The following is a 24,453-nucleotide window of genomic DNA, read 5'->3' as shown; positions in this document are numbered from 1 at the left end:
TCATCCTTCTGAGGTCAATAAAATGAGGACCCAGATTGATGGGGGCAATATACAGATTTTGTAAAATGCTTGGAGAGGGGTGTAAAGCACTGTGAAGTGAAATATAAGTCTAAGCGCTATTGCTATTGCTATCACATATCAGACAAAATATTTAAACATTGTTATTATAGCAAAAACAATAATAAGAAATTATTAACGTATAAAAGTTCTTACTAGAAAGGAACTTTCAGTTTTAAAAATGATGTTTGTTCATGCCTGCACCATATATATACATTTAACTCTGTCTATGTTTGTTAGAATGTGTCTCTGTATGTTTGAGTGTCGTTTGTGTATGTGTGTGGTGTGTGTGTGTTTGTGTGTGTGTGTAAGTGTTATGTCTGAGAGAGACAGAGAGACAGAGTAAGTGAGTTACAGATTTAACTCAAATAGATAAACATTCCAGGAAACCTCACTCACAGGAAGTGAAGTGACTGGCCATTGTTTTCCATATAGATATAGATGGGAAGGTCTAGCAACAGGGAATTCTCAGTGGGAGGATATGTGAGATATATGAGAATTTAATATAATTTATCATAGCTTCTAATATTTGGTCAGTTGTTATTTGATAACTGGTAATCAATGAAGGTATGCTCATCCTCCTTTGGGAAGTTTTCCCTTAGCCTCAATATTTCAATTTAAACCAATTTTATTTTGCAAAGGGAAATTTATTGTGTTTGTTAATGACCCCAATCAAGTTTTTCATGTCAAGACTTTTACAACACTTTGAAATCTGTAGGCAGAGCAATATACTATCATAAGCAGCATAAGGCTAAGAGATGGCACTCAATGTATTTTATAGATGGGTGGAGCTTGAACCTGGTTATTTCCAGCTTTGTCTGACAGTCTAAGCCCAGAATGTTGGTGCACGATATAGTAAAAAAAGGGGAAGGGGTGCCAATTAATGATCCTTAGAAAATTGCCCATGAAACTATGTTTACATTCCACAAACAGTCTTTGTTAAGGCAAGATTGAATGCAGAAACATGACATGGCTATTTGAATTTTAAAGAAGTTATTAAGTCCCAGAACACTTAAAAACAAACATAGATGAGAATCAATAAGGAACAAAGCAAAAGGAAAGTGGATGGATTAAAAAAAAAAGTTCTTATTCTCATAGCAACATGTAGGGATGACTGGTAAAACTTTCATCTAGAGATAGAAGTTACTTCCAGAAGAAGTAACCTGAGACAATATCAACCTGTCCTAGGTTAATGTCCTTTAGAGTCTGTGGGACTTTCCCCAATTCCTATTCAAATGAACAATATTCAGGCATGATATGAGTTATAGTTTGTGGAAGGCTGGTATTGTCTCATGTCTCATATCCTTTGGAGATAAGTTCATAACAGGCAACATTTTCCATGCTGGGACTGAAATTTGCTCATTACTTGCTTTAGCTGTTGATTCCTCTATGGGGAGACTCATATGAACATTTCCTTTGGGCTCTCTCCAAGCAACTAACAAACAGGTGACTGGCTAATTTATAGCCCAGAAAAATAGGACTTGTTCAAGGTCTTGTGCCAAGAAATAATTCTTGATAGCAACAGCTTCAATGGTCAGCCACTGCTATTAAATCATCCTATCTGATCCATTTTGTGAGAGTTATAAATATTCCTGAATCATGGCTGGCTTATTTGCAAAATGTGTTTAGGGACAACATGTTGGAATTAACTTTACAGAAGCATTATGTTTGTTTAAGGATTTGGGTTTCTTTTCATATTTACAGAAAAACCCTATTGAGACTTATATCAGCTGTAGAAATGTTGTAACATTGATTAGCCTAACCAATTGCAAGAATAGAGTAGCACACAAACACACACAAGCTCCCAAATGGAGCATAAATGGCTGAACCACCTCAGGCAACAGGCCATGGCAATCAGGCATGTTTGAGTCCTTCGTATCATGTTGCCTGGAAACAGTTTGCTTTTAGAAGTTGTAGGTGCTCTATCACTGAAGGTTTTTAAGAAGAGATTGGACAAACATTTATCAAGCTTGAGCAGGGAGTTGCACAAGAAGAGCTCCAAGATCTCTTCCAACTTGTATTCTGTAAACCCATTAGTCTTATGACAAAATCAATGTTAACTACCATTTACACACATTGCACCGTAAATCAGTGGTCCTCAACCTTTGCGGCTCCCCAGATTGGCAGTCGCGGTAGTGGCAGGTGGCATCGGCAGGAGGGAAGGGGATGATAGAATGATACAAATTATTATAGAATCAGAATTAGAAAAGCCGTTTAGGTCATAAGATCCAATCACATGCTCAGTGCAGGAATCCTATTTAAGGCATCCCCTATAGAAGGACATCTAGCTTCTACTTGAAGGTGACAGTGCTTGAGAACCACCATTTCTCTCACTAACTGGTTCCAATGTCAAATTGATCTTACAATGAGGAAGCACTTAAGGTTATAATTCTAACAGAAACTGCTGCGGCTGAGCAAAAAATGGTGGTGTGGCCAAATAATTCCACCAGAAGTGGAATTCAAATTTGCTTTGGGGAACCACTCTGAAGAGGCAGTCGACTTAAGAGAAGTGAAATGCCCCTTTGAAGATTTGCCTAGTTTTAGTCAATTTGCATATGAAAGTTTAACTTTGGTGCCACTTTTTAATGTTAGTAGATTTAATAGACACATGTATGTGTTCATATAGTAATGTTATTTTAACTGTAGGTTGGGAGCCATCTAGAGTTTGATATAAGATTGGTGGCTATATATGCTTTAAATAAATAAATGCATGTAATAAAGCCAGAGTTAACTAGGTAATCAGAATGACATTGGCACTGTAATCAAGGTAAATTAGGTTTATTCCATTCCCACAATCTACCAAGGTAATTAACCAACTACAATGAGATTTTAGACATTTTTATGGCAATGTACTAATTAGTTCCAACATGGTATATATTTCCTTGTTATTTAACAAGCATGGAAAGCCAGTGAAGCAGCAGATTACTGGAGAGAATACTGGTTTTCCTAATATCAGGTTTTTCTAATATCTCTTGGCTGCTTCTTGATTACCCCTTTGAAAGAAATTTTGAAAGGAAAAATTTTATCAGTCACCATTCTAAACTAAAATCAGCAACAGTTAATGTTATAATCTTAGTACAGTTCCAATTTTAGTATATGTGCTGCCGTGTATGAATTTTGTGTGATTAGTGAGAAAAGCCTTGTAAAATTTTGGAGAGGTATATTCAAGAGCTTGTCCTGGGTCATATTTAGAAATTGTATGTGCTGCTCATACTTCTGAAAGCTTCTTATTTCAGCATATAATAGGAGGCTATCATGGGACAGAAATATTTTGCTTCAAGAGCAGACTTGATATGATGAACAGGGTACAAATGGAATTAATTCTAACAATGTGCCTGATCAAAAGCAGATGCAATGCAGTCATTTGCCTTTGCCTAATATATAGTGTAAAATGAAATGGTGGCCCAGTAAAATATAATTAGTGCCACCATTGCAAGGGATGACAGCAGGCTTGTACCTATTATTTTCATCCACACCTGTTTGCTTGTCTGCACCAGTTTTATCAAGCAACAGCTAATTAGCACTTCTGTGGAAGCCCAGCTCTTTCTAGGCAGAATCACTGGCATTTCCTCTGAGAGAAGCATTGCTAATTATACTATCATGAAAGCACAGTTAAAAGCAGAGATATTTTAGTGCCTCAGTATTAATAACAGGGAAATACACCATTTGCCTCTGTATTTGTTTATTCTGCCTTTTCTTATATCTAACAAACTCATATTCACAGAATTCTGATCTTGACTAGCCTGATTTTTCTACATTCTTGGTAAGCATCAATGAGTAAGTCTTGGAACAGGATAATTTTTGAAATATATCTTTATAGTTTTGTTACATGAGTCAGTTTTTGGTATTGGTTAAGATGCTGGCCTAGAAACCAGGAGACTATACGTTCTGGGTGAATGACTTTGAGCCAGACACTCTCTCACAGCACCTCACAGGGTTATTGTTGTGGAGTAAATAGGAGGCATTAGGTGGATGGATAGGTAGGCAGGTAGATAGGATAGATGGGTAGATGGATTAGATGATAGAAAGATAGATAGATAGATAGATAGATAGATAGATAGATAGATAGATAGATAGATAGATAGATAGATAGATGATAAATTATAATATAGTTATTTCACGAAGAATGCATGGACTAATTACAAACAATGGCATAACAAAGTAGCAGCAATGATGCATTAGAGTATCTGCATGAAACACCATTTGACTGCAAGCAACAACTGGTGAAATTACAGAACAGACAAAATAATAGAAACAATGTTAATAAAAAAGGCAAAAAAAAAAATCTGGATAATGGGCTTGGCAATACCTGAAGGCAATAGAAGAGAAAGACCTGGAAAAAAACCCACCACAAAATACAAAAACATGCAAATAGAAATAGAATGACTGTGGGAAAAGAAAGCAAAGATAGTATTAATAGTAATAGATTCCTTGAGTGCAATTCCAAAACATTTGGAGCACACATGAATACAGTCAGCATTGATAAAATCACCATCATCAATCAATTAAAAAAACTGCTTCAATTGAAACAATCCTGTGACAATATCTTTAATATTATTAAACATCTGTCCATCCCAGGCCATTGGGAGGACTCAATAAATAGGTAAAATGCCAAATCCACTCTAAATATCTGACTGGCTATGCAACTAATCATAATAATAATTTGTAGTCCTATTGCTCACACTTTTATTATTCTTGGATACTTTTGGAGGCAAAACATCTGAAAAAGAAAAAGTTAGTGCAACTAAAAATATTACAAGATTTCACTGAGTTGCAAAAAGATATAACAAAAAACAAAACTGAAGTGAACTTAAATCTTACTGCAAAGACAAAACATGAGTAATTTCAAGAATGTGCCAGAACCTTGAGATAGATATGGAAACAGTATGATCTCATTGAGGACTGATTGGGAAGCCAAGGAAGCAACAATTCCTGAGGTAGGGGAACAGTTGATCCTGTTTTTATTTCCCATCAGTCCTAGAAATGTTGTCAGGATTATGGGATCTGAAATTTCTGAAGAGAATATAAGAACGTGCTTCTTGTTTATTTAACAACTGCCTTTCTGCCATTACTCAATGTCTAGTATTTCAGCCATGCTGGCTGTGATTCAGGTGTTGTAAACAGTCATCAATATTAACCGGCATTGATCACTTGTTTCTTAAAATCTCCCATCATGTGCCTTCCCTGGATTGATTAGGTCTAATTATGGAACTACCTACACTACTTTTCTAATTAAACAGGGAACTAATTAGCATTAGGTCTTAGAACATGGGCTCAAAGAACATCAAAATACTTGTGGGTTTCTCCCATGATGCCTGCTGTATCCCTGATTTTCATATCTTTGAACAAATTCATGTAATTAAAAAAGTGGGTAGTCAGTGTGCTGTAAAGAAAATATCCATCTCTATTCTTGTCAACAATGTTTCTGGGCCTAGAGCATTTTTAGAAAATAAAAATGGCAGGCAGCTGACGTGCAGTGGTTTGTTTGGAGCTATATTGACCTGCTTAGAAAAGGGAAACAGGGATAAGTAGGGGGTTGTCCAGCAGTGGAGAAATAATAGGTAAATTCTTATAAGCTGGTGCTTTGGAAAATGATTTTTTATAAATTAATGTTTCTGTTGAGATCTTTACTTGTCTTCCTGCAGACATTTGATTACCAGTCTAAATAACATCATCAGTGCATGGAAGAGTTTAAGTTTGCTGATTGTTTAGATGTAGTAGCTTGTCCTATGAGCCTTGATTGAGATATTGTTCTTCCCTGATGATTCTTGTTTATTTATTGTATCTCTGGTAGTAATGAACCCTAACCCGTCCCCCACACAAACACCCTCAGTACATATGTATTCTCAGCATTCTCCACTTGTACAAGCCTGAAAAATCTTAGAGGCCCAGCAATGGGCTTTTGATTTACTTCCAGGAACTGTATCTATGTGCTAAACCCAGACAAAATAACCATGAAAGACAGGAAGTGGCCCTATGCTAGTGTGGTGGTGACATAATAAGGTTTGGGAAAGAAGTGCTTTATGTCACCTGCTGCTTTATTCTTTTCATGGGAGATATCAGGGACACAGAGCTCTAAGCTTTCTTGCAAAACACCCATTGCAAACCAAGAAAAGGAAGAGACCTTGCTTTGATGCACATATGACAGGGGAAGAACACAATCAGGCAGTACATTAAAGTTCCCCACCAAAACAAATGCATTATTAATCATGCTGTGACTTGATATAACCTTTAATTACTCAGGGAGTTAGTTATTTTCCTCTCTATTATAGCTCTTCCTTTATAGTTTTATTATCTTGATGAGTTATCATTCCCTGGAAACAAAGAAAATAAAATGAAGATTGCTATTTCTCAAAGGTGCACAAGGAGACTCAGGGTGCACATGTATGGATGGACACAAAGGAGAAAATATGGCATTACGTTAGATAAGTAAATTATCTCCTCCCAAAAACACTTTCCCAGGGACAATAACCTGTCAGCTCAGCCATAAAATATTTAGATACAAAGAAATGCTGATTCAGATATTAAAGAATAATAGAAGCACCAGGAAGGACATTTGATAATACCTACTGAAAAATACATGTTAACAGATATAAGCTTAGATCAAGGATCCTCAAACTTGATGACTTTAAGACTTGTGGCTGGCTGGGGAATTCTGGGAGTTGAAGTCCACAAGTTTTAAAATTGCCAAGTTTGAAGACCCCTGATCTAAGCTTAGATATTTGTATAAGTCAGAAGCCATTGTTTTCACCTCCTTTCCTCACCATCTTGACTTTATAGGCACACACTATGAATCCAGTCAAATATTCACATCTCAGTAAAATTATTTACAAGGTAATTTTACACATCACAGTAAAATGTAATGACAATCAATTACTTTTGAAGAATTGCCTTAAAGATTGTTCAACTATTTGCAAGTGAAAAAAACTATTTTTTAAATGGGTTAACATATTTAACAACATAGAAACTCAAATTAATATTGTATATGGTAACTGTGGCAAGATTGTACACATGCCTTCAAGTTGGTGTTAACTCATGAGAATTGCAATAGATGTCTTGATCAATCTTTTCCAAATCAAAAGTATTATGAGAGTTTAAACCCCACACATCTGGAAAGCATCATTTTGGGAAAGCAGCCAGCTGGCCAGCAAGAGAGCAGACAGATTCTGGCAAGTGATTTTTATAGTTTTGAATCCCCACCATTTAGCTCTCCTCTTAAACATAATAAATGCTATATAGATAGTCTTCAACTTATAACCAGTTGTGTAATGACCATTCAAAGTTACAAAGTCTCAGAAAGGGCATTTTTTTGTTCTATAAATCACTTCCAGATGTTGTAAAATGTTGTGCCACCCACTAATGATCATGCAACCACACTTCGAGTGTTTGACAATTGGCTAACATTTACAAACAGCTGCCAAGTATCCTGTGATCATGTGATCACCATATGCAATCTTCTCTGCCAGCTTCCTCAGAAAGTAAATGTGGAAGAAGCAAGTGGAGGAGGATCTGAAATCTTTCTATGGACTGCAGGAACAAAGCTAAAATCCTGAAGATTCAGTTCTGTTTCTGCAGCCCCATGAAAGATTTTGCTTTCCCTGTATGGAGGAGAGCTGAAATTTTTCAGTGGGCTGCAGGAACTTTTGAGAGGAAAAGGGCTGCCTGCTGGGAGGATTTCAGCTCCATGCAGAGCTGAAACTCTCTGGCAGGCAGCCCTTTCCCTTTCAAAGACTTTCCTGCCAGGAGGATTTTAACTTCATGTGACCACTTAATGACCACAACAGGGGGTGCCAGGATTGTAGTCACTGAGCAAAACAGTTACATGGATGTCTCTTTTAATGACTGGTTTGTTCAACAACCAAGATTCTGGTCTCAACTGTAAACATTATGTGAGGACTACCTGTAGGGTGTAGAAGGAATGTGGTGGAAAACTTGCCCAGTAAAACATCAAAAACTGGAGAGGATCCAAATTTTTACCCTCTAAAATTCCCCAGTCTCTTGTACCCAGATGAGCCAAGAGTCCCAAATTTATTTATGTTTTATACAATGTATATCAAAAGCAGTTTGAGTATTTAAGAAGATACCGCCATAAAAAAAGCAATGCTGTACTGATCAGGAAACAAGATAACTCTAAACGAGACATAGGTATTATTCATGATGTAAACTCATTACAGATACATTCTCTGGTGTACAGCATAGCTGCTTTGATTCATGAGAGGTGCCAAGGCTTTAATTGTTATTCTAACAACCTGATACCATGGTTTACTGCACAAGGAAGGAGAAAGATAAGGAGGCCTAGCAATAGACATCTTTGACTCTATATCACAGATCAGAGTGTAAATTCTATAGACATGTAATCATCAAACAGGCAGCAAGAATTTCACCCTTAAAGAGACTGATTACACACACACACTTATATATGAAAGAGACAGAGAATTAATTCAAGCTACATTCTTATTCCAATTCTCCACAGAGATTAGGTTATAGTTCCCACTTGACCACAATACTCTGAGTCTCCATGAACTAATCACTATTTCTCAGTCAAACTACTTTATATCTTAATTACCTGTTTCAATAAATTAATTCATGAGGTACTGGCCTTTTGTATCTTCCATTGCTTAACTTGAGTAATTGAAAGTTGTGGTCCAGAAACATTTAGTAGAGATGCATTGCCTGTCCCTTTTAAAAGCTGTTGCAAACCACAAGCATTGGAAGAACCAAGTTTAAAAAATTGGAAGAAAAGTGTCTCTGCTTTTCAAATCAGCTAATATGTGTACCAATAAAAAATGGCTCTGTCTTGTTTTCAATTCACATAGTTATAATTCTGCAATGAGGTTGTTTTGAGCCTTTAATGGTAAAAACCTAAGTTGAGTAACAACAGGCTCTCTCCATTTCACAGGAATGTAAAATATGAGTTGGACAAGGGACAAGCTTTGAAAATCTGAAATTGATTGAGCATTTCTTAAGAACTAGCATTCAGCCATCTGGAGCTTCACAAAGCAGTCGGACTGGCTTATTAGAAGATAGAAGTGAAGTATGAAAAAGAAAAATATCACAAATATTCTCAGGGGGAGGAGGAGGAAGAGGAGGAAGAGGAGGAGGAAGAGGAGGAAACAACAACAACAGAGGAGGCAGCGGTGCTCTACCAGAGTCCTGAAAATGATAGCTTATTTAGCTTTTACTCTTGCTTACTAAGCACAGTTGGTAATTTAGATTTATTACTGAGCAGTTGTATTTAGTGTGTTTTTGAATGGCCAACCCAGGAAAGAAACATCAATATGGCTTAAAGAAAATAGATCTTGAAGATCTTGAAAAATCAGTTGTTCTCTCTCCTACTCGTTGATTTTCCAGAGGTGAACTCTCTTATATCTTAGCTGGTTTTAACTTGATCAGACTGGAAAGAGAGATGCTTTTAAAGAAAAGCAAACACATTTAGCTAAATTCAAGAACATAAGTACTTACAGTTATGGTACCAAGTAATATTGAATCAGAAAAAAACAGATGTTGCCTGTTCTGCGCAATCATAGCCCTGCTTGTAATATTGATTAAAGTGAGCAAAGAATGCAGCAATTGTCTGTAGAATCACTGTATTCTTGCTTCTTAATAAAAATATAAAATCTCTCTCAAGTCAAGCTTGCCCCTTGATGACTTTGCAGGAACATCTTGCAGTTTTCTTGGAAACAGTTCAGAAACCTTTTTCTAGGTATTATTTTTACTTCCTACTGAAGATCTCTCAGTGGTCTCCTGCCCAAATCTTAATCCATCATACCCTGCTTAGCTCTCTAAAATCAGCCAAAATTGCTAGGTGCTAAGTGTGGCTTCCCTTTTATATGGACAGGATAAAGGTACAAGTTGGACTATTTCTTTAACATGGTCACTTTAAAGAATGAGATCTCTCTCTCTTTTTTTTTTTTGGAAAATTTTATTTGGGTTTTCACAAAAACAAAATACAAATAAAACATCTTTTTTGAAAATAGCATGGTCCCAGGTTATCACTTCTTCATACAGACACAAAACTCAATTTCATGTTCATTTTTATATTCTATTCCATATCTTATTACCATTTTATATTTTCTACATAATTTTTCCCCTCTTTTAATTTTCTCAACTTTGTTTTAATTATCTCAATTCAAATCATTATATTTATACTTTTGTCTGTCCTGTTACAATTTCACATTATCTTTTCTTATTAAGCAAATTTTTCCCTGTAGTTACCAATTAGAGTATGACACCTTTATATCCTTTAATTTTATCCATTCAAGCTCTTATTTAAGCTTCAATGTATAGCTTTAAGATTATAGCATTCAATATAATACATAACTTCCAATCGAATTCTGCTTGGTACATTCTTAAAATAGACACTATATTCTTATGGATCTTGGTTATGGCCTCGTAGAAAGGTTCGAAGTCTCATCCACACCATATATATATATCCAACCGCAGCAGGGCGCCGCGCCCACTGGGTGTTCATATATATATATATATATATATATATAAAAGATATATATATATATATATATATGTATGTATGTATGTATGTAAATAAAACACATTCCATTCCAATTCAATTCTATCATTAATATGCATTAAAATCTTAACATCTTTAACATTTCTTTTCAATTGAATATCATACTTCCTTGGGAACACTTATAAACTTTCCATAATTAATTTTTTTTTCCCATATTTCTCACTTATATTTTTATAAATCATTACTAATAATTAAAAATGTTCCCTTTTAATTCTCTCAATCATTTTAATTCATTTATTTATTAACAAACATCCCACTGCATTACAATAAATATTTTATCCATCATCATATTTTCTAAAGTTATTTCTATTTGTAATATAACAAAGCTATCTTATGTACCTTTGCAGAATCCCTTTTACAATTAAATTTTCACCCATTATCTCTAAACAAACTTATGGTTACAATCCTTATATCTTTTCCCTGTTTCTCCATTTCTTGTTTCTGTCTTTTACAACTTCTTTTCCTTGCCTTCTTCCCCCTCTTCTTCTCCCTCACCTTTTTATCCCCTTGTCTCTCTACTTCTAACTCTCTCATCTGTAATCCCTTCTTCTGTTGCTTTCTAATATTATACTTATCTTTCAAATTGTTCTTCTTCTTTTTGGTTGTTTTTTTCTAATCTTAAACCTTTCACTCTCTTTCCCCCCTTTTCTCCCCCCACTTAAAATTATTTGATCATTAAAGATGGCTTCTTCTTTGTCCCGATCTTCTTGTTCTGTAAGCGTTACTTGTTGCTTCTCATAGTTCCAGAACTCCATTTCTAAGAATTGAAACATGAAGCCAAAAGAACTTCTCCCTTCTTGTGCGTCTTCTTTCTATTTTTTAAGTTCCATTTTCAGTTCTTCTAAGAGTGATACCATTTTAAAAACTTTTAAACAACCACCCAGTTAATTTTAGTCATCTAGATGCAAAAACCAAAAATCACCAAGTAATCCAAATAATCCAAGGCTGTTTCTACTTGCTTCTTTTTTCCACTTTCTCTTCCTGGGGTTCTATTATTTTGTTACCAAGTTTCCATTAAAATGTATCTTTGAGGAATCTTGTTAAAATTTCACTGTAAGTTCCTTTTAATTACAGTTCCATTCCTTAATTCCAGGCAGTCTCCTCTCCATTTTTCCAGATCCTGCCCTTCTATTCTTTTTTTTTCTCCTTTCCAGCTTTTAAAAACTTTTAAATGTCCAGAAATCTTTATTATCCCTTTGACTTTTATTTTCAGCTTAGATGCCTATTAATGTCAAAGTGGATTTTTTTCAGTTTCTTGCTTAAGTCTCTTAGCTGTCAGTATAAGGAAGGGAAGAAAAAAAAAACTAATCCTTTCCCTTCTCTCTCTCCTTCGCAGCTTCAAAATCTTCTTTGGGAACAATGTTGTTAAGTTTAAATTCCAGGGTACCTTATTTGTTGCTTTTGCTGTTTGACCCGGTCAACCAGAACTTTCTCTTCTTATCTTCCTCCTGCACATTCTTTTCCAGTCAAATTCTTCTTTGTGGTGGCCATTTCTGACCACCGCTACAACCGCCTTCGGAAAAGGGAGTAATGGCCAGCTGGGGAGGAGAGATGCGGCTCTCCTCAACCCTGCAAGCAGTCTCCCCACTCTTCACCACCTCTACGGGGTGGCTTAGCCCCGAAACCAGCTGGCTCAGGGCGCTCCAGCAGCGAGCACGGATCGAAGCCTCGGAGAGACAAGGTTTCGGTCTGTCACCGAAGAAGCTCAAACCGGAAGTCCCGAAAGAATGAGATCTTTTTACAAATGAATTTCAGAAGAATTAGATGTGTTTCTGCTTCTACCTTAGATTACAGGAAGAAAGGTAAAACTGTGAGATATTTTTCCTCCACTGGTTAGGTAGGATGGGAAGATGTCAAGAATGAGGGAGGCAAGATATGTAAAGGGCTTATCTAACAAAACTGCATATCCTTTATGACCACCAATCCATGTAAGCATCAAAGTTCTGACTGACAAACCCAACCAAGCCAGCAAAGTTGAGATGGTCCAATCTGTTTAAGCAAAACTTTATTGAGTATATCATTTTGGCACACATGAAAGCAAAACCAACTCTACCTATTTCCCGCAATTTTCCCATAAGTAAAGAATAGATTCTTCCCTCCCCTCATTAATATAGGTCACATTGTCCAATCAGGTGTTCTGGTGTCACTATGGCAACTCTGCCAAGTCTTTGCTAAACATCTGTTGAGATGACCTTGATTCCCACAGGATGATTTCTTTTTGTCATCTGGGGCTAGCATTCCAAATCTTTCCCTCCCCCTTTACCCTGTGGCAGCTGAGAAACAAGAAAATGGCCACAACAGCATAGGCATGTTTACAAGTTGACAGTAAGAGAGAGGTTGGTGCTTACATAGGCAGGAGGGGAGAAGAAATAGAGAACTCCAGTGGAACGACTGTGGTAACTAGCATCCAGACTGAACACTTTGATAGCATCACTACCAAAGCTGAGGAACTGAATTGAAATCTGGGTGTCAATAAATGTCTTCATTACATTCTGTTTCATCACAGAAGTCAGGCAGATAATGCTATCTCAAGGAAGAGCCTGTAGGACTTTGAACATTTATCCCACATTTTTGTGCCAAAGTAACAATCAGGATTAGGATTAGGCCTTTATTTATTTATTTATTTATTTATTTGATTTGCCAATTGTTTACAAGATAATAAGTATAAATGTATACATAGTTGTGAATACATGAAATGGTTACATATAAGAAAAATAAAAGAATAGGAGAAACAATAGGACAGGGACGGTAGGCACGTTGGTGCGCTTATGCACGCCCCCTACAGACCTCTTAGGAAAGGGGTGAGGTCAATAGTAGACAGTCTAAGGTTAAAGTTTTTGGGGTTTGGGGAAGAAACTACAGAGTCGGGTAGAGTATTCCAGACATTGACCACTCTATTGCTGAAGTCGTATTTCCTGCAATCAAGTTTGGTGCGGTTTACTTTGAGTTTGTATCTATTGTGTGCTCTTGTGTTGTTATGGTTGAAGCTGAAGTATTCATTGACAGGTAGGACATTGCAATGTATGATTTTGTATACCATGCTTAAGTCAGACCGAAGACGGCGTAATTCAAGGTTTTCTAGTTCTAGAATTTCAAGTCTGGTGGCATAAGGTATTCTACAGCGAGTAGAGGAGTGGAGAACTCTTCTTGTGAAATATTTCTGGACTTTCTCAATTGTGCTAATATCAGATACGTGAGTGTGGATTCCAGACTGATGAACTGTATTCGAGTATTGGTCTAGCAAATGTTTTGTATGCTCTGGTTAGTAGTGTGATATTACCAGAGAAAAAGCTACGTAGGATTAGGTTAACAACTCTTAATGCCTTTTTGGCTATGTAGTTGCAGTGTGCTCTAGCACTTAGATCATTAGAGGTGAGTATTCCAAGGTCCTTTACAGAGCTTGGGTCATCAACAAGATCTTGACTATTCAGCTTGTATTTTATTTTCTGATTTTTTTGCCAATATGTAAGACAGAGCATTTATTTGTTGAGATTTGAAGTTGCCATTTGTTTGACCATTCGGATACATAGTCAAGATCTTTTTGTAGGGTAGCAGTATTGTCTGTGGTATTGAACAGCTTTACATCATCAGCGAAGAGAACGCAATTGCTCTTAATATGATCAATATAATATAATATAATATAATATTATATAATAATATTATAATATATTATTATAATATATATTATTATTATATATTAATATATTATATATATTAATATATTATATATTATATAATATATTATATAATATATAATATATCAATATATAATATAATATATTATATATTATATAATATTAATATATTATATATTATATAATATATAATATATTATATATATTAATATATTATATATTATTAATATATTATATATATTAATATATAATAATATTATAATATATTATTATAATATATATTATTATTATATTGATCATATAATAATATGATCAATATAATATAATATAATATAATATAATATTATAATATAATATAATTAATATAATCACATATTAATATGATCACATATAAATATAATTAAATTTATTATTTTAAAAAAATTATATTTTTTTTTTTATTTTTTAATAAAATAAAAATATTTTTTTTATTTTTTTTTTTTTTTTTTTTTTTTTTTTTTTTTTTTTTTTTTTTTTTTTTTTTTTTTTTTTTTTTTTTTTTTGTGCTGCCTGGATTGTTTAATGAAATTGTTCTTTTAAAGAATGTAGGCACTTATGGTATGATAGCAGCTTTGCTCCTGTTGGGCAGCATTGAATGGGTTATAATGGGAACATTTGATAGCTGTCAATAATTGTGTGCCTCCATCTTCCCGGAAAGGCTCAAAGGAAACATTCTTTCAATCATTTTCAGCTCTGTGAGTTATCCAATGCCTCCTATTTCATTATATCACTTGGTTAGATGTGCCTCCTGGGTTCCAACAAGCTTCTGAATCCTGATCAAACAAAGGGATGCTTTAAAGGGATGGGATGCAGAAAGGAAAATACAGCCAGGGGAAAACAGAAACTCTAGGTTTGAGAACTATGGAAATCTGAAACCAGATCTGTTGTCTGTTGGTCTGGTTATTGAAACTGACAGAATCAGGGAATTTTTCTCAATGCCTTATAATTAAACAGAAGAAGATAATGTTACTCTAGGGATCTGGTTATACATTTACTATTTCATAGGCCTTTTTCCAAAGCAATAAAGACCTCCCCCCGTTTATTGCCATGGCTTGCTCTGCTCAGTTATTTGCATGCCCTTTAAAGAGCTGAGATTGCATTATCTCAGTCTTGATTGGCATTAGAGGCAACCAGGGACCATTTCTTGGCTGACCCTATTTCCCTGTGTCAATCTATTTGCCCTATGTGGAAAACAGAAACAGGGATCATGGTATGGGAAATGTTTTATGGAAAAAGACCCTTACCTAATGAACCTAGATGTCTTAGATGAAGGCATTTCCACACAAAATGATTCGGGGTTGTTTGAAAGCACTTCCAAATCTCTCTTATCATTATTACAGAGGTATTGAAAGGCTGAGGTAATTATTATCATTGCTATTTGGTTGTGCTTGAAATGGAACTCATGCTCACTTCTTTATTTATTTATTTTTGTCAATTGCTTACAAGATAATAGATATAAGTAAAAAACATAGTTATGAATACATGGATACTTATAAGAAAAAATAAAAAAATAAAAGAAACAATAGGATAGGGATGGTAGGCACGTTGGTGCGCTTATGCACGCCCCCTACAGACCCCTTAGGAAAGGGGTGAGGTCAATAGTAGACAGTCTAAGGTTAAAGTTTTTGGGGTTTGGGGAAGAAACCACAGATTCAGGTAGAGTATTCCAGACATTGACCACTCTGTTGCTGAAGTTGTATTTCCTGCAATCAAGTTTGGTGCAGTTTACCTTGAGTTTGTATCTATTGTGTGCTCTTATATTGTTGTGGTTGAAGCTGAAGTATTCATTGACAGGTAAGTCATTGCAAAGTATGATTTTATATACCATAGTTAGATCAGACCGAAGGTGGCGTAGTTCTAGGTTTTCTAGGTCTAGAATTTCAAGTCTGGTGACATAAGGTATTCTGCAATGAGTAGAGGAGTGGAGAACTCTTCTTGTGAAATATTTCTGGACTTTCTCAATTGTGTTAATATTCAGATACGTAATGTGGGTTCCAGACTGATGAGCTGTATTCGAGTATTGGTCTAGCAAATGTTTTGTATGCTCTAGTTCAGGGGTGTCCAACCTTTCACCTTCCCTGGGCCACATTAGAAGATGAAAATTTGGTTTGGGCCGCACATAATTAAATTAAATAATTAAATTAAATAATTAAATTAAATTAAATTAAATTAAATTAAATTAAATTAAATTAAATTAAATTAAATTAAATTAAATTAAATTAAATTAAATAATTAAATTAAATTAAATTAATAATAAAATAAAATAAAATTATTATTTATTATTAATTATTTATTAAAAATTATTTATTTTTATTTTATAATTTTCCGCCAAATTTTGCAGGGTGGGGGGGGGGAAGAAAGCTCGCCCGCCTCACGCCTACCTCTCCTCCTGCAAATGCAACAGCGGCGACAGCGGTGGCGGGGCAGAAGCAGCAGCAGCGGCGGCGGGGGCAGAAGCGGGCGGCGGCGGCGGGGAGGGGCAGAAGCAGCAGTGGTGGCGGCGGCGGCAACAGCAGGAGGTGGCGGGCGGGACTTTTGGGCTGCGGCTGCCCACCTTTTCTGTTGCTCGCCTCACCCGCCTCGCGCCTACCTCTCCTCCTGCAAATGCAGCAGTGGTGGCGGCGGCGGCGGCGGCAACAGCAGGAGGTGGCGGGCAGGACTTTCGAACTGCGGCTGCCCACCTTTTCTGTTGCTCGCCTCGCCCGCCTCGCGCCTACCTCTCCTCCTGCAAATGCAGCAGCGGTGGCGGCGGCGGCAACAGCAGGAGGTGGCGGGCGGGACTTTTGGGCTGCAGCTGCCTGCCTTTTCTGTTGCTCGCCTCGCCCGCCTCGCGCCTGCCTCTCCTCCTCCTCCTCGCTGGATCTTTCATGAAGGTTGGGGTGGGCATTGGGCGCATTGCACGAGGTGACATGGGCCGCATGCGGCCCGTTAGGCATGGGTTGGACAACTGCTCTAGTTATTAGTGTAATATTACCAGAGAAAAAGCTATGGTTGATCCCATGGGTGCTCCTTCTATCTGTTTGTATCTTTGTCCATTGTGGATGAAGTATATGTTGGTTAGGCAGTGGTTGGTCAGATCTAGGATGTGTTTGGGGGGGTTGTATTTGTTTTGGATGGCTGTCAAGGCTTCTTTGATGGGTACTTGGGTGAAGAGGGATATGACATCGAAGCTCACGAGTAAGTCGCTGGGTTGTAGGTTTTGTTTCTTTATTGTTTCTATGATGTGGAAGGAGTTTTGTACGTGTGAGGTAATGGATTCTGTGTAGGGCTGGAGTTGTTTGGCGAGAAATTTGGCAAGATTCTGTAGAGGTGAGCCTGTGGAGCTGACTATGGGTCTGAGTGGTATTCCTTCTTTGTGTATCTTGGGGAGGCCATAGAGCTTAGGGCATCTGGATGATTTTTTTCTGGGGATGATTCTCTGCTGGATCTCTTCGCTGATGGGAGATGCTTTTATTTTGGATTTGGTGGTTTTTTCTAGGTAGGTGGTGGGGTCAGTATTCAGAGGTTTGTAAGCGAGGTCTTGGAGTAGGTTGGATAGTTTGGAGTGGTGTATGTATGTATGTATGTATGTATACGTACGTACGTACGTACGTACGTATGTATGTATGGTATTCAGCTTTGTTCGGGTATTTTCCCATGTCATTATAGTTGTGGTTTTAAAGTTGTAGCAACGTTTCAGCAGAATCTCATTTGCCATCATCAGGCTTCTGTATTGTGAACGACGAACACAATACAGAAGCCTGATGATGGCAGATGAGATTCTGCCAAATCGTTGCTACAACTTTAAAAGCACAACTATAATGATGTGGGAAAATACCCAAACAAAGCTGAATACCATACATATAAATACCCTCGAAAACTTAAGAAAACACACACACACACACACACACACACACACACATATATATATATATATATATATATATATATATATATATATAGAGAGAGAGAGAGAGAGAGAGAGAGAGAGAGATGGGGGGAGGGCGGCTGACATGTGTATAGCACTGACATACATATGTGTGTGTATATGGATATAAATATAGGAATGAAAGGTATTGTGTGGACTACCTTGATTTCAGGTCTTCTAGCTTTCATGTTGAAATATAATATCTAGTTTGGTCCATTTTCTTAAAGTCTTTGGAGAAGGTACTTCTGAAGGATGCTTGCTTTTCATAGAAAGACAGGATATTATTAAGGGAAAGCCAGTCTGAAGTAAGTAATTTCTTGATTTGCTTCAAGCACCACAAAAGCAATGCTGTCATGCAATTCTGCTAACCACCCAGTGATGATAATGAGCAAGTTCATGCTTAGCAAGCATTAACACAGCTATCAAATCATATGTTTCATTACAAGGGGCAAAAAAAAAATGATCACAGATCATCTTTCATCTCCAGTGCTTTAATATAACTGCCCAAGAGAGGGAAGGTTATTGAGCATTATGCTTAATGACTGGCACCCTATTCATGCTATGAATTAGCCTTCCATGATGCCTAAGTAGCAAAGTTCCATTAAAAGAGTCCTACAGTAAGAGTGGGTGAGTTAAGAGGAAAAGATGCAAAAACACAAGAGGGAATCTGGGTTTGTCAGCCTAGTGAGGTAGTCTAGATAAGAAGCACACCTAGATATACCAGCTCTAATTTTATTGTAAAGTTACTTTAAAGAATCTTGCAAGTCTGGAGGCACATTCCCCACCCCCCCACCTTTACAGTTAAAAAAAAACTAGGGAGGGATCCTTCTGAGATGTTTGCCATGCTCACATTCCTTCTGCAAACAGCTGCAATTTCTCTGAGCATTGTCTAGTCTGCAGCTTTTCCTTCTGTTTTCCAAGGTCATTTCCACATGCCATTACAGGGTCATAATGCTGAAGAGGGAGCAAAGGCTTTTGATAGCAATTCAGACCATGGACATGATCTGGTTTGTTGAAGTAAAGAAGCCATCAAATCACCTTTACTTTGGGCCACTGCTAAAGAAGAAGGCATCTCTCAGAGTTTCCTTTGGCCAGAGCTATGGGAAAGAGCCAAGAAGAGACTGCTCATTCAGTGTTCCCCCAAAGAGAAGGTGAATTGAAAGCTTCTTTACTTCAGTGAAACAAATCATGTTATCTCCATGGCCTCAACTATTTAACTTCTCAACATCCTCCTCTCTTAGTGTGAGCTTTGTCACAAGAAGTGTCAAAGCTAGGGGTGTCAAACTTGATTTCATTGAGGGCCACATCAGGTTGACCTCTGGGGCCAGGTGGGAGTGGCCAGGGTGGGCATGGCCAGCTTGATGTCATGTGTCGGGGGCACCTGTGGTGGCCTGGGCAGGACTGGGGGGATCCATTGTCTCCAGCTCTGTTTTCGGCTGCAACTGCCTCCTACAGCCCTAACCCAGTCACTCGCTGTTTCCAGGGCGCTCCCATGGGCCAGATCTAAGTACCTTGCAGGCCAGATCCAGCTCTGGGCCTTGAGTTTAGCTCCCCTAGTCTAAGCAGAATGAGATAAAGCACTATGACTCTTTTGCTTCACTTACCGCACTCATGTCTTCTTCCCTGAGTCTAATGATATGTTGGGCAACTGAGTCAAATGAAAAGAAACTTGTCCCATTACCCCCATATGTTTTTACAAAAAGGGTTAGAGATATCAAAGCTTGGCTGTCTATTAGGGCTAAATATAAGGAGAACAGACCCAGACATGGAAAAAGAACGCAAAAGAATAGATGAGTCAATCTCAATAGACAAATTGGCAAGAATAACTTATACATAGAAACCGTGCCTCAAAATTGTGAAAAAAGTAATGAGGGGCCATGCTTGAAAATGTTGGAGGGAAGCCTTTGAATGTGTCTGACAGGAGGAATCCCACCTAATCCATGATTAATAAAGCAGGTTTTATAACTATAACAAAATTTAATTTAATGTAATTCAATTGAATGAAAAACCTAATATGAACGGGCCAATCCTAGCACTAAAGAAGTACAAAGAACAGCTGCAGGTGGCTGTCAGGGAACAAAGGCAGGAGAAAGACCCTGGGATTAGTAATCTCATAGACAAAAACAGGCAGAATTGAAGAGTGAGAGAAATCAGAGAATGATTCATACCTGTTTTCACTCTACAATCCCTGTGGCCAAAAGAGTGCAAAGTGTTGAAGAAGTGCCATCAAAACCAACACTTCCAACAGAAAAGAGTGCAGAAACTCCCATTGGATGCTGCAGTTAAAACAGGCTTTTGGAGGCCATTTAGGAGGCACAGGCTGCCAGTTGCTTTCCACAGTTTAAGCTCCAAAGTACTGGCCTTTAAAGCTTGAAATGACAGAGAGACTACCTATCCCGTCTGAGCCATCAGACTAGAGGGAGAGATCCTCTGAAAAACCCTTTTTTTCACAGTCTCTTGGAGAGGGACTCATGCTTTGGCCCCTGTTTGCCTTTAGAATTAACCAACATGCCTTTAGCAAGACTTGAAATGCTGCTAATCATTTTATTTTTCATGCTGAGTGCTTTATTGTTGCCTTTTGTTTTATGCTGAAACCGGTTTGAGTATTTAATTGGAATAGAACATCAAGGTATATGCAAAAGCAAAGTTGACTGATTGAAGAATTGCTTGCATGAAATGCCTTTGGGCCCACAGTCCGAGGAATTCCAGACAAATGTAAAGGTACTGTTGGAAGAAATGTCCATCTGGGGTTGAGGGGAGAAAGACACTGGAAACATGGAGATTGCTTGGAAAGATGGTTTTAATGGTGGACAGCAGGACCACATGATTTGAAATCCTGGGCAAAAAGAGCACATGGGTAAGAGAGGGAGAGAGATTTATAAGCCCTGTTGGGCTTTGAACTTGCTTCCTGTGGCAAGAAATGTATCCTGACTGGTTGTCAGACTCCCATGAGGACATGCAGGGGTAGCTATGTAGCCTGTCTCAAGTCCCAAGCTTGGTTGAATCTTGCTGGGTGATGTAATCTTCCCAGGTGCCATGTGGTGAGATGGGTAGAAGGCTAATCCTATCATGTCCTGAAGAGCCCTGGAGCTGATGGGGAAGAAGGAGGGCAGGGAGCTGCAAGAAGCTGCTTTGTGTTTTAAAACATGTTTCTCCTTTTCTCATCCAGGGAAATATAATATTCTGCCTTTTTAATATTTCCTAGAATATTTCATTCTTTTAGGAGAGGTAACTTTCTACAATACTTTGCACGATATGCCATTGCCATACAAATATTTCTACAGAACGTATCTGATTAAACCTTTCAGGTGATTCTCAGACCAGGTGCAGGAATTGTATGGTAACAGTTCTGCACTGCTTCTCAAGAACCATTTTTACTGAATGAACCCTGAAGGAAGAAAATAAAAGTTCATTTTAGATAAAAATGTGTAGAGCTTTAATGTAATATGGTTGTTTGTGTCTGATAAAGAGATGGTCCCGTAATATGCTGATGATAATATTCACATGGATTTGAATTTAAATGATCAAATCTTTCTCAATTCCTCCAATGAAACATTCTACTTGAATATTTTCCAGAAAATGACATCCGTAGTTTTACGTATATGACGTAATATTCTATAAATTTTCATATTTTTTATCGGTGAAGTTTCAGTTGAACCTGATATGCTATGTTATATATCCTTTTCCACCATTATAGGAGATTTAAGAATATGTATTTTTGTCTTGCTTTTGGACAGATTTCCTGAAATTCAAATATTTGGGACAGTAAAAAACCAACAAACAAAAACAAGCAGAAAGCTTCTGACTCCGTGAGAAGCAAGATTTGCTCCACTAGCAGCAAAATACCATCAGAATTAATTATTTTTATGTCCATATTGTCAAATGTAGACTGGATTGTTGATGTTTTCTAGCAGTTTTCAGCTTTGTGTATAATGTCAAGTATTTGTGTATAATGTTTGTATATTTTTTCCTGCTCTTAAACTGTTTTGTTATGTTTGTTACAGCTCGTGCTTAAGACAAGTAACATTAAAAGGAAAGTCCATATTCTGTTCAATGAGGATTTCTGCCCTTGGTTATTTCATGCAATTTTCATATTTTCAATGGATTTTTTTTCCAACCTTGGGATCTTTCAGTTCTTTTTCTTTTTTTCAGTTAATAAACTCACATAGTGCTTTGTGTAGACAATTGATCTTCATAAAGTTTCAACATATCATTAGAGATATTTCAGATTCAACATGGTAGGAAAAGCTTACAAAGCAGTTTTCCAACCCTTAATAATAGCTTCACTTTGGAAACTACAGGTGGCGAGGAGGTAGTTTGAGCTCATCTTTCTTTCTACAGCTTTTTCCCCATCCCTACCAAATTTGGCCCCATATTATTCAGTTTTTGAGATTTATCCTACTGATGGTCAGGCAGATAAACAGAACACCAAGCTCCTTTACATATTTACTTTTCAATGTTTTGTTGGGTTGGAAAGAATGAAAAAAATTGACTCATGGTAGAAAATAGCTAAAGATTAAATATCCCACACAGGCACCCTTTTTATTTCATTCATTTCTGCAGTTTTGAAGATAATGTAAGTAGATAGCTTTTTATACACTAAATTGTAGGGAGGGAATTTTTATTTTCATTCGCTATATTGGTATGGTTTTCCTTCAGGCTGAAACTGGTTTTAATCAGGGTTGAACTGAGCAGAACAGAAGACATCTGATTGCACAGTATACAGATCCCAATAATTTTAAAAAACATAACTGCTAGCTTCAGTAACAATATTGAGGAGGTATGATTTCAATTTATTTCATTTGAATTTTAGATTATGGAACTTTTTTTAAAAACTTAAAGGTGAAGGGTATTGGTAAGCAATGGTTAAGCAGGGGTAAGGGGTGTGGTTAAGCCTGTTTCATATAGACAAAAATATTAGGATTTATTGGGAAAGGTTTTCTCATTGGGTTGACAACTTATAGAAGCAGGCAGATCTCTCACTGGAGAATGACCAATCCAGGCCCAATTTAAAGATCAAGATCTATCAGAAGGGAGAGTAGAGGTCTATTTAATACTAGTACATGTATCGGCCAAACAAGTAGGCAATAGATCAGTACTATATTTGCAGCTATACTGAGTTTTCTGATGTGTATTATTAGTGCTGCCTTTGACTACTCAGTAGCATCATATCTGGCAAGTGATAAACTTGCACTAACAGCAATGAGAAAAGATATACATACTGGGGGGGGGTGTGTCATTAAAGAGCCCTATCCCTGTGATTTTCCATGGGACTCTTGCTAACTATGAACGTTACCTCCTAAATGCACATATAGTTCAAGGTGGACAATGAATGCATAAGGAGAAATCCTGGGGGGGGGGGGGGAGACTGGGGGAAGACTGAAAAGAGGGATCAGTTTAGAGCTGTTGCATATGTAGCCACAAGTGAACTAAGTCCAAACCCCTACCCCACTCCTTGATTGTATTTGGCTGACATCTAACTCTAACCAGATGCTGGGCATTAGTCAAGAAGATTCCAGTGCATTGGCTTTTAGTAATAAATCAGTTAACTTGAACCTTCATATGCTGACCTGAATTTTTGTACCTGACATTCAATCCTCCAGTTTTACTAAATGAAAGCTTCTACCATTCCTCAGTATTGGTCAGGCTGCCTAGTTGTATTTGTAGTTCAGAAACACCAAGGTTTCTTGTTCCTCCTTTACAGATTTTCATACCTGACTTCCAACAATATATGGAAAGAAAGAGGACATTTGTGTACCTATAGCTGTGGTGGCAAACATATGGCAGAGCTATTTGTGTCAGCGCACAAGCCGCAGGCAAACTTACCTCACTGCACATGCGTGTGCCTCACAGCTGATTTTTCTGCTGGTTTCAAGCCTTTTTCAGCCTCCCAGAGGCTTGGAAAAAGCCTCTGTAAGGCTTTTCAGGACAAATAGGCCCATTTTGTCATTTCCTGTAATACCGGAAGTGACGAAATGGGCATATTATTCGTCCTGAAAAGCCTTGCAGAGGTTTTTTCCAAGCCTCTGGGAGACTGAAAAAGGCCTCAAACCAGCCGAAAAATCAGCTGTGAGGCACAGTGCAGGTAAGGGGATGGCAGGAGGGGATTGCATGTGCATGCGCAGGAGGCGTGGGGGGGTGCATTGCATTCTGGGTGCTGGCACGCGAGTGAGCGTGCGCTAATGCGTGCACAATTTTTGGCTCAAAAGGTTAACCACTACTGACCTACAGTATGCTTAAACCACACTCTTCACAGGGATAAATCTGTTATAAGATGTTGCTAGCTG

Source organism: Notechis scutatus, chromosome 1 (genome assembly GCF_049901735.1).
Source record: "Notechis scutatus isolate UNSWTSFEM ecotype Mainland chromosome 1, rNotScu1.2, whole genome shotgun sequence".
In the NCBI taxonomy this organism is placed as follows: domain Eukaryota; kingdom Metazoa; phylum Chordata; class Lepidosauria; order Squamata; family Elapidae; genus Notechis; species Notechis scutatus.
This window is presented reverse-complemented; position numbering follows the sequence as displayed.